Source organism: Palaemon carinicauda, chromosome 2 (assembly GCF_036898095.1).
Source record: "Palaemon carinicauda isolate YSFRI2023 chromosome 2, ASM3689809v2, whole genome shotgun sequence".
Classification (NCBI taxonomy): domain Eukaryota; kingdom Metazoa; phylum Arthropoda; class Malacostraca; order Decapoda; family Palaemonidae; genus Palaemon; species Palaemon carinicauda.
In genome coordinates, this window is record NC_090726.1 from 197,198,608 (window position 1) to 197,209,180 (window position 10,573).

Below are 10,573 nucleotides of genomic sequence, written 5' to 3' on the forward strand. Positions count from 1 at the left end.
AAACAGGCGAGATGACACTCCCATAAGAGCGTGCAATTGGGAACAAGTGAGATAGCACTCTCTTTGGAGCGAGCAAGCACATAATAATGCTCTAATGAGTGCATGAACAGCTACTGTAAAAGTGTGAGATTGCAAACAGATGAGATAGCACTCCTATGCAAACAGATGAGGTGGCGCTCCCATAAGACACCCGAGCACACAGTAACACACAGTACTGATAAAAGGTGTCCCACCTAGAGAAAGGATCACCCCTATACTAATAGATTTACACTGGCTGCCGATTAAAGCGAGAATTGAATTTAAAATATGTACAATAACTCACCAAGTTAACAGAACCGGGCGTCCAAAATACTTAAAAGAATTGCTACACATTGCGCAGCCAACAAATCGTGTAGACACGAGAATAGTTACAGATGGTTTCAAACTGTTGGAACCTAGATATATGTCTACTTTAGGCTCAAGAGCCTTTAAATATGCAGCCCCGAGACTATAATAAGCTCCCACGAAACATTCGAATGATTGAAGACATTAAGGCTTTCAAGAGGAAACTGAAGACTTTCTTATTTCATGAGTCTTTTGACAGTGACGATTTAACAGTAAATGAACAATATGCGATATGAAACATTAAATACTCTGAACGAACAAGGTAAAACGACAGTGGAGGTCCTCTAGAGAGTGGGGTTCCCCTGCTGTATGGGACAGGTAAAGCAGCCATCAAAGTAAAGTGAGTACAGTAAAGTACTGCATAGTATTGTGCTAATGGGCGCAACTTAAGTACAGTAGCGCATAATCTCTCAGTTTCTCTCTTCGACCTTGGTGAAAGATAGGGCAACGCTGTATCTCCCAAGTGAATTATATGCAAGTACTGTGGTATCGATCTGTCTTAAAGTACTAATCGTTCAAAAAGAGGAAAAGAAGGGCCGCTCCCTCTTTTCTTCTTCTTCTGATCGGCAGTGTGCACTTAGTCCGACGAATGCGTGAATCTGCCATCGGCTCTAGGAGACGAAGGAACAGCAGATGTGAATGAAAACTTTGAAGTTCTATCGATGATGAGAAACGACGAAGAGCAATGCTGTTTCATTCCTAAGTTGCAGTTACATCATTGTCACTACTACACAGTAGCAAGGAGTAAACAGCAACAGGAATGCTGTTAACTGGAACAAAAGTGTATACAGTATCTGCACATTACGCAGAAACTGCAAGTCGGCTACAGTTATCTGGGAAACTGCAAAAGCTTTTGTTTCCCTTAAATTCCTTCGTTCATTCATAACTGCTAACCATAATGTACAACATACAGTATAGCCTCTAGGTTAAGACATACCCCTGTAAGTATCACTATTTAATTTACTTTAAAACAATGAAGAGGTTCACTGCTTTCCCCTCTCAGTCTGGACATACCACCCTAAGCTGGGTTAGGTCCCATTACGCTCTGTTACCCGGTAAAACTTGAAGACAGCTCTATATCCGATTCAATATTCACTAACAGTGTATATCAAGTCTATTATGGAATGCATTAGTCATGAAAAAGCATCCTTAGATGGGTTAGGTAAAGTCAATAGGGTAGCTCAAAGTCCAAGTTTATTAGCAACCTTAAAATCCTGCAGAACTCTCTTCAAATTCAACTGTTTACAATTATCACTCTCGTGACAGTATTACCACTTTACCCCTATTTCTACTTACTATGTACTGTATATATAACTTTTGGCTATGAAACTTTCGATGCGTATATTTCCCCACTGCATTTAATGATTTTTAATACATACTAATACTGCTGTTTAAAGTTAAAAAGGTTAAAAGTGTCTGGTTTCAGTTTCATGAGAATAGATTCTCACCAGAACACCAGCCGACTGTGGTGCCCAACCACAGCAGTGGCCTCTCCAGTACACAGCTTTAACTCACGGTCCCGGGTGGGACCGATCTGCTGCCTTGCAAATGCTAGGCAAACACATTGCCACTGCATTAGCCAGGAGCCTTCATATGATGACAGAGAGGACCTCCCATATATATAGAACCTACCTAACCTAACTCGCCTACTTACCTAACAGGAGGGATTTTTACACTACTGTATTCTTATTGATAGGGGTGAAAATAGGGGAATTATGGGGCTTGCCCGTCATTATACATATACCCCGTTATTAGCATTACAGTATTCCTTTGTTTATGTTTTTCTATAGGATTACACTAAACCATGGTTTCATAGTACCGCACTGAATAACTTTCCGTGCGCACCATAGAGTAATAATTCAAGGTACTTTGGTAATTTTTGGTTAGTGTAAGGTGCACCACCCTGCTGAGTAAGGAAAAGTCAACCTAGAATGGCTTATAAAGAACAGGAGGGATTGACATTTATTCATGATAAAGCACGGGTCAAGATTTAACAGTTTCACAAACTGATTCGTCTTTACTATTAAACGTAAGGGGAACCAAAAAGGGTTTTGCCATAAAAATAAAAAATAGTGGTCAAAAACAAAAAACTATTTTGAACATAATCTAAGCTTTGGAAAACTTATATTCTTAGGCACGTCAACATAAGGAATTCTGTAAAAAAAAAAAAAAAAACTCCAAACCATATAAAGGTAACTCGTGAATGGCAAAGGCAAGGGGCAGAACAATGTCTGGAACCTTTGTAATTCGTTGGGACAGACTAAAAAATAAAACTTTACACGGGAAACAGTGGGGTGTATGTATGCCGACTAAGAATACGGCAGTATAAGGGGGGTTGCACGGGGGCCATTAACCCCCTCGTTAGTTAAGTTAGGAAGGACACGGCTCGAAGGTTAGGTTAGATGGGGAAGTTTAGGTTTGATGTTGTCCATTTTCTATGCACACGGGAGAAACTGTCCGCTAATATACAAAGGCACCGGTTCCCCGCCTAACCTAGGAGCCATATGCTTACACCTACTGAGAGGGGGGGGGGGGTCCTATGAACCACAGCGACCGCCCCCCCCCCTTGCCTTATTCTTTCCTTACCCTACCCCCAACGAACTAAATTCAACCCAAATGGCCTAGACACAGACTATATATACATACGAACAGCTCCCAAGCTAGGACCAGGGAGTGCCAGGTTGCAGACGCAAATAACTATCGAGCCTGGTGTTCTTCACTCCCATGCAACATATTGCGAGACAAGGACGTTTCATATAAGATAAAACAACGATAATAATCCTAATTAATAAAATAATATGATGTAATCAAACTAAATGTTGAATATAAAAACAAAATTAATATTACGTTAAAGAACAGCTTCTTAAGTATCCTTTGTTAAACAGACGTCACTTATAAGTATACTTAACAGCCTCCAAGACATTAATACTTTACATTTAAGTTACTTACCACTTTAATTCACTTCACAGCTGTTGGGGGAGAAGTAATCAATAATAAATAATGTACTTTCTGCAATTGGTACTTCAAGGGCGCGTCATATGCAGTCTCTACTATGTTTTGTTTTTGGTGTTTCTGACAGTGTTGCCATTTCTGCATTTTGAAAACCCGCCGGGATAGCTTCAAAATCACGCCAGAAATGCGCTAGATTTTTTTTATTATAGCTGTAACTGTAATTGTAATTGTAATTGAAATTGTAACTGTAACTGTAATTGAAATTGAAATTTTGGTTGTAACTGTAACTGTAATTGAAATTGAAATTGTAACTGTAATTGAAATTGTAATTGTATTGTAAGTGTAACTAACTGTAATTGTAACTGTAATTGAAATTGTAACTGTAACTGTAACTGTAATTGAAATTGTAATTGTAACTGTTACTGTAATTGAAATTGTAATTATAACTGTAACTGTAACTGTAATTGCAACTGTAATTGTAACTGTAATTGTAATTGCAACTGTAATTGTAACTGTAATTGTAATTGCAACTGTAATTGTAACTGTAATTGTAATTGCAACTGTAATTGTAACTGTAACCATAACTGTAATTGAAATTGAAATTGCAACTGTAACAGTAATTGTAACTGTAACTGGAATTGTAATTATAACTGTAACTGTAACTGTAATTGTAATTGTAACTGTAACTGAAATTGTAATTATAACTGTAACTGTAATTGTAATTGTAACTGAAATTGTAACTGTAACTGTAACTGTAATTGTGATTGTAATTGTAACTGTAACTGTGATTATATATATATATATAATTATTTGAATGAAACTAAATCAATAATAAAAAGAAGTACGCAAACTGTTGGATAATACACGAAATAATCCATAAGTCTATTAGCATCTCTATAACATGATATCTGCTTCTGTTTTAGAGAGACCGGGGTTCGAGTCTCGCTCAAGCTCGATAGCTTCTTATAGTGTCCGCAACCTTACCTTCCTTGTGAGCTAAGGATTTGGGGTTTAGGGAGCCTATAGGTCTACCTGATGAATCATGAACAGCCATTGCCTGACTCTCCCTGGTCCTAGCTTGTATGGTGGGGGGGGGGTCTTGGGTGCTGAGTATATATGTATATTATCAGTCTCCATGGCATTGTTACTGACCCTTGACCTTTAAACCAATCAGTTTGCCATAAATCATAATGGTTGGAAAAGCGCTATATTTCGCGCTAGATTTGTCTACAGGGTGTCAAATAGTGCTAGACTATTCAGAAACGCGCTAGTTCTAGCGTGAATAGCTTAAACTGGCAATACTGTTGTTTATCAGCTGATCATGGGGGAATTCTAAGGTCCGCGGACTCCATAAACAGTAGTAGTGGTAGTAGTAGTAGTAGTAGTAGTAGTAGTAGTTATTGTCATTGTTTTACATAAAATTGTCTTTATACCAGCGTGTGCTTTACTCTGAAATCAGCAGGTCTCTATACACAATCATATACAGACCATATGCAATACTTGACACAGTCTGACATTTTCTAGTTCATGAAATTATTCATACTGTCTTTCATTTAATTGATGTTCTACATTTTATCAGCAGCCCATGACCTACATTTTTTTTTACTTCCTTTGTCAACTATTTTCACTGTGACGTTTTGCTAATTCTGTTGTTTATTGTATTTCATCTGTTTCCCTTTTTACGCAATACGTGTATTTAAATAACTATTTACTTTATTCCACTTTCCCTCAGTTATCCACTGTCCTATATTCTTCATTATACCATTATATTTCTTATTTTGATTAATTAAATCTAATATTTCTTATTTTGATTCATGAAATCTAACATTTCTTATTTTGATTAATTAAATCTTATATTTCTTATTTTGATGAATGAAATCTAATATTTCTCATCTTGATGAATGAAATCTAATATTTCTTATTTTGATGAATGAAATCTAATATTTCTCATCTTGATGAATGAAATCTAATATTTCTTATTTTGATGAATGAAATCTAATATTTCTCATCTTGATGAATGAAATCTAATATTTCTTATTTTGATGAATGAAATCTAATATTTCTCATCTTGATGAATGAAATCTAATATTTCTTATTTTGATTAATGAAATATAATATTTCTCATTTCGATTAATGAAATTTAATATTTCTTATTTTGATGAATGAAATCTAATATTTCTCATCTTGATGAATGAAATCTAATATTTCTTATTTTGATGAATGAAATCTAATATTTCTCATCTTGATGAATGAAATCTAATATTTCTTATTTTGATTAATGAAATATAATATTTCTCATTTCGATTAATGAAATTTAATATTTCTTATTTTGATTAATGAAACCTAATATTTCTTATTTTGATTAATTAAATCTTATATTTCTTATTTTGATGAATGAAATCTAATATTTCTCATTTTGGTTAATGAAATCTAATATATCTTATTTTGATTAATGAAATATAATATTTCTCATTTCTATTAATGAAATTTAATATTTCTTATTTTGATTAATGAAATCTAATATTAGGCCACTTAACACTGATTTTCCCATCACCAAATTTAGGGTTTTTGTAGGCCTAGGGCAAGATTTTTCCATCTGAATAGGCCTATCTGTTTAAAGCTCAATGATAAACTTGGAAATTCAAGTTTTGCCTTCAGCTGGATTTTGCAGTATTTATTATTATTATTATTATTATTATTATTATTATTATTATTATTATTATTATTATTATTATTATTATTATTATTGTTGTTGTTGTTGTTGTTGTTATTCAATGTGGACAACCATAGCAGAAATCTGATCTTAATATTCATCATCAAAGGCAACTAGTCCACTGCAGAACAAAGGCCTCAGACATTTCCTTCCACTCCCGTCTGTTTCTCTTTATGCCACTCTATACCCGCAAATTTTCTCAGCTCGTCAATCCATCGTCTTCTCTTCCTTACCATCTATTATTTCGAGAACTATGCCCATATGTTTTAAGCATTCTTCATTCTTTTTATTTTACGCCATCTCTCTCTCTCTCTCTCTCTCTCTCTCTCTCTCTCTCTCTCTCTCTCTCTCTCTCTCTCTCTCTCTCTCTGCATTCCATATACAGTATGTGACACGGCTGTAATCAGCAATACAGTAGATACAATAGCCACTAAAATACTATCTTATCTTATCGTCAATATTTGCTTTTGGAAACCCTCAAATTTGCTATCTAAATCGTGTTTCCCAGTTAAAGTTGACGATTATTATTATTATTAATCCTATTACTACTACTACTACTACTACTACTACTACTACTATTATTATTATTATTATTATTATTATTATTATTACTATTATTATTATTATTATTATTATTATTATTACATGCTACTACTACTACTACTATTATTATTATTATTATTATTATTATTATTATTATTATTATTATTATTATTATCAGCTAGGCTACAATCCTAGTGGTCAAAGCAGGATGCTATAAGCCCAAGGGCTCCAACAGGGAAAATAGCCCAGTGAAGAAAGAAAATAAGGAAACGAGTAGAATAGTGTGCCTTAGTGTACCCTCAAGCAAGAGAACTCTAACCCACGTGGAAGACTATGGTACAGATGCTATATGGCACTACACAGGACTATGTTCAATCTATTTGATAAAAAAAAAACACATAATGATATAAGATAATTATAAAATGTAAATGAAAATATAATTTCTAACTTGTGTTTAATGCTATGTACTTGTGTTTCTTAGTTTATTAAGTGTTATGAGCAAGTAACTTCTGTTTTTGTGTTTTTTAGATGCAGTTTTTGACACCTATGTTGTTTACCGTCTTTCGTAACGTCATGAATTATGGTATGAATATAAGATGGATCCGTTTGCAATTGATATATTTATTGCAATTAATAACACGGTCACTAACGCAAAATTGACTGAGGTTGACCTTTAAAATAACGCGAAATTTAAGGGTCTGATCTTTAAAATAACGTAAAATTTAAGGGTCTGATCTTTAAAATAACGTAAAATTTAAGGGTCTGATCTTTAAAATAACATAAAATTTAAGGGTCTGATCTTTAAAATAACGCAAAATTTAAGGGTCTAATCTTTAAAATAACGCAAAATTTAAGGGTCTAAACTTTAAAATAACGTAAAATTTAAGGGTCTGATCTTTAAAATAACGCGAAATTTAAGGGTCTGATTTTTAAAATAAAGCAAAATTAAGGGTCTGATCTTTAAAATAACGTAAAATTTAAGGGTCTGATCTTTAAAATAACGCAAAACTTTAGGGGCTAATCTTTAAAATATCCAAAATCTACTGAGGCTTGCCTTTAAAATAACGCAGAATTTAAGGGGCTGACCTTTAATATACTGCAAAATTTAAGGGGCCAACCTAACCTTTAAAATAACACAAAATCTAATGTGGATTACCTTTAAAATAATGTAAAATTTAAGATGATCTTTAAAATAACGTAAAATTTAAGGGGATGACTTTTAAAATAATGCTAAATTTAAAGGACTAACCTTTAAAATAAGGCAAAATTTAAGGGACTAACCTTTAAAATAATGCAAAATTCAAATGACTAATCTTTAAATTAAGGCAAAATTTAAGGGGCTAACCTTTAAAATAATGCAAAATTCAAGCGATTTGACTTTAAAATAACGCAAAATTTAGGTGACTAACCTTTAAAATAACACAAAATTCAAGGGAATAACCTTTAAAATAAACGCAAAATTCAAGGAACTTTCCTTTACAATAAAGCAAAATTCAAGGGACTGAACTTAGAAATAGCGTAAAATTTAAGAGGCTGACGTTTAAAATAACGCAAAGTGTAAGGAGATAACCTTTAAAATAACGCAAAATCTAAGGATCTTACCTTTACAATAACGAAAAAATTCAAGGGGCTTACCTTTAAAATAATGCAAAATTTAATGGACTACCCTTTAAACTAACGTAAAATTTACTGAGACAGACCTTTAAAATAACGCAAAATGTAAGGGACTAACCTTTAAATTAGCACAAGATTTAAGGGACTGACCTTTAAAATAGCGCAGAATTTAAGGGACTAACCTTTAAAATAACGCAAGATTTAAGGGACTGATATTTAAAATAGCGCAGAATTTAAGGGACTAACCTTTAAAATAATGCAAGATTTAAGGGACTTACCTTTAAAATAACGCAAATTTTAAGGGACTGCTCTTTAGAATAATGTAAAATTGACAGAGACCGACCTTCAAACACTTCTGTTACGACCCGTCTATAGAACAGAAGTAAGTGGGGGATGTGAGGGTAAATGCCAGCCAAACCAAGCCTATACTGTTTATCTTATCTTATCAGCGTCCTCTCTATGGCTTAGCGAATGACTAAGAGGCCACTTGTGATACCAGCGTTTCATAGTACGGTTATCTTTGCATTCCCTTACATATAGAACAGAATCTAAGAAGCTACTACCGCTAGAGAGTTATTGGGTCCTGTGACTGGCCAGACAGTAGTGCATTGGATCCCTCTCTCTAGTTACGGGTATTTTCCCTTTGCCTACACATACACCGAATAGTCTGGCCTATTCTTTACATATTCTCGTCTAAGATCACCAAACAATTCTTCTTCACTCAAGGTAGTAGGTTGGCCAGGCCCAAGCGACCCGTTGAGACACTACCGCTAAAGTTATTTGGTCCTTTGACTAGCCAGACAGTACTACAATGGATCCCTCTCTCTGGTTACGGATCATTTTTCCTTTGCCTACACATACCCCGAATAGTCCGGCCTATTCTTTACAGATTCTCCTCTGTCTTCATACACCTGACAACACTGAGATCACCAAAAAACTTTTCTTCGCTCGAGGTAGTAGGTTGGCCAGGGCACAAGCGACCCGTTGAGACACTACCGTTAGAGAGTTACTGGGTCCTGTGACTGGCCAGACAGTAGTGCATTGGATCCCTCTCTCTGGTTACGGGTCATTTTCCCTTTACCTACACATACACCAACTAGTCCGGCATATTCTTTACATATTCTTGTCTGTCCTCATATACATGACAACACTGAGATCACCAAACAATTCTTCGCTCGAGGTAGTAGGTTGGCCAGGGAACCAGCCACCCGTTGAGATACTACCATTAGAGAGTTACTGGGTCCTTTGACTGGCCAGACAGTACTGCATTGGAACACTCTCTCTGGTTACGGCTTATTTTCCTTTTGCCTATGCATACAGCTAATTGTCTAGCTTATTCTTTACACATTCTCCTCTGTCTTCATACTCCTGACAACACTTGAGATTAACAAACAATTCTTCTTCACCCAAAGGGTTAACTACTGCACTGTAATTGTTCAGAGACTACTTTCCTCTTGGTAAGGGTAGAATAGACTCCTCTTTGACTGTGGTAAGTGGCTCTTCTAGGAGAAGGACACTCCAAAATCAAACCATTGTTCTCCAAGTCTTGGGTAGTGGCTTAGCCTCAGTACCATGGTCTTCCATTGTCTTGAATTATAGTTCTCTTGCTTGAGGGTACACTTGGGCACACTATTCTATCTAATTTCTCTTCCTCGTGTTTTTTTTAGGTTTTTATAGTTTATGTATGAAAGACTTATTTTATCATTGTTAATGTTTTTAAGATATCTTATCTTAATGTTTAATTAATTACCTTGTAGTTTATTTATTTCTTTATTTCCATTGTTAATGTTTTTAAGATATCTTATCTTAATGTTTAATTAATTACCTTGTAGTTTATTTATTTCTTTATTTCCATTCCTTACTTGGCTCTTTTTCCCTATTGGAGCCCTTGGGCTTATAGCATCCTGATTTTCCAATTAAGGTTATAGCTGATCAAGTAATAATAATAATAATAATAATAATAATAATAATAATATTGAGATGGTTGAAATATATAATTCTATTTAATAATAATAAGTCAAAACAAACCAACGTTAATATGAAACATTGATTTGTAAAGCAAGTTTCCACTTAGTATAGGAACAAAATAATGAAAAAAAAAACAAAAAAACAATAGCATCAAGTTAACAAAAAAAAAAAAAAAAAAATAGATATATGCGTGTAGTTAAATAGCACGCTAAATATCCCACACCAATACTTTCCCAGTTTTGAAAAGCGAGAGGAACCTCATTGAATACTCAAAGGCAATTTACAGAGTAGAAAGTTCTTGACAGTATTGTGGGAGCTTATTTTGTACTATAGTCAATTCTTTTTAGTGAGGCAGATTTTCACCGACTCGCAGGGGTGCCCTTTTAGCTCGGAAAAGTT

The 10,573-nt window shown here is 34.4% G+C and overlaps 1 protein-coding gene across 1 annotated transcript in view; it reads right to left on the bottom strand.

The window, feature by feature from the left end:
- LOC137629440 (heme transporter hrg1-A-like) overlaps positions 1 to 3,450 on the bottom strand; it is a 45,057-nt gene extending 41,607 nt beyond the window's left edge. The window contains exon 1 of the mRNA XM_068360743.1: positions 3,334 to 3,450. The gene's annotated coding sequence lies outside the window, so the exon portion shown is untranslated. The remainder of the gene's footprint in view (positions 1 to 3,333) is intronic.
- Between the last annotated feature and the right edge of the window lie 7,123 nt (positions 3,451 to 10,573).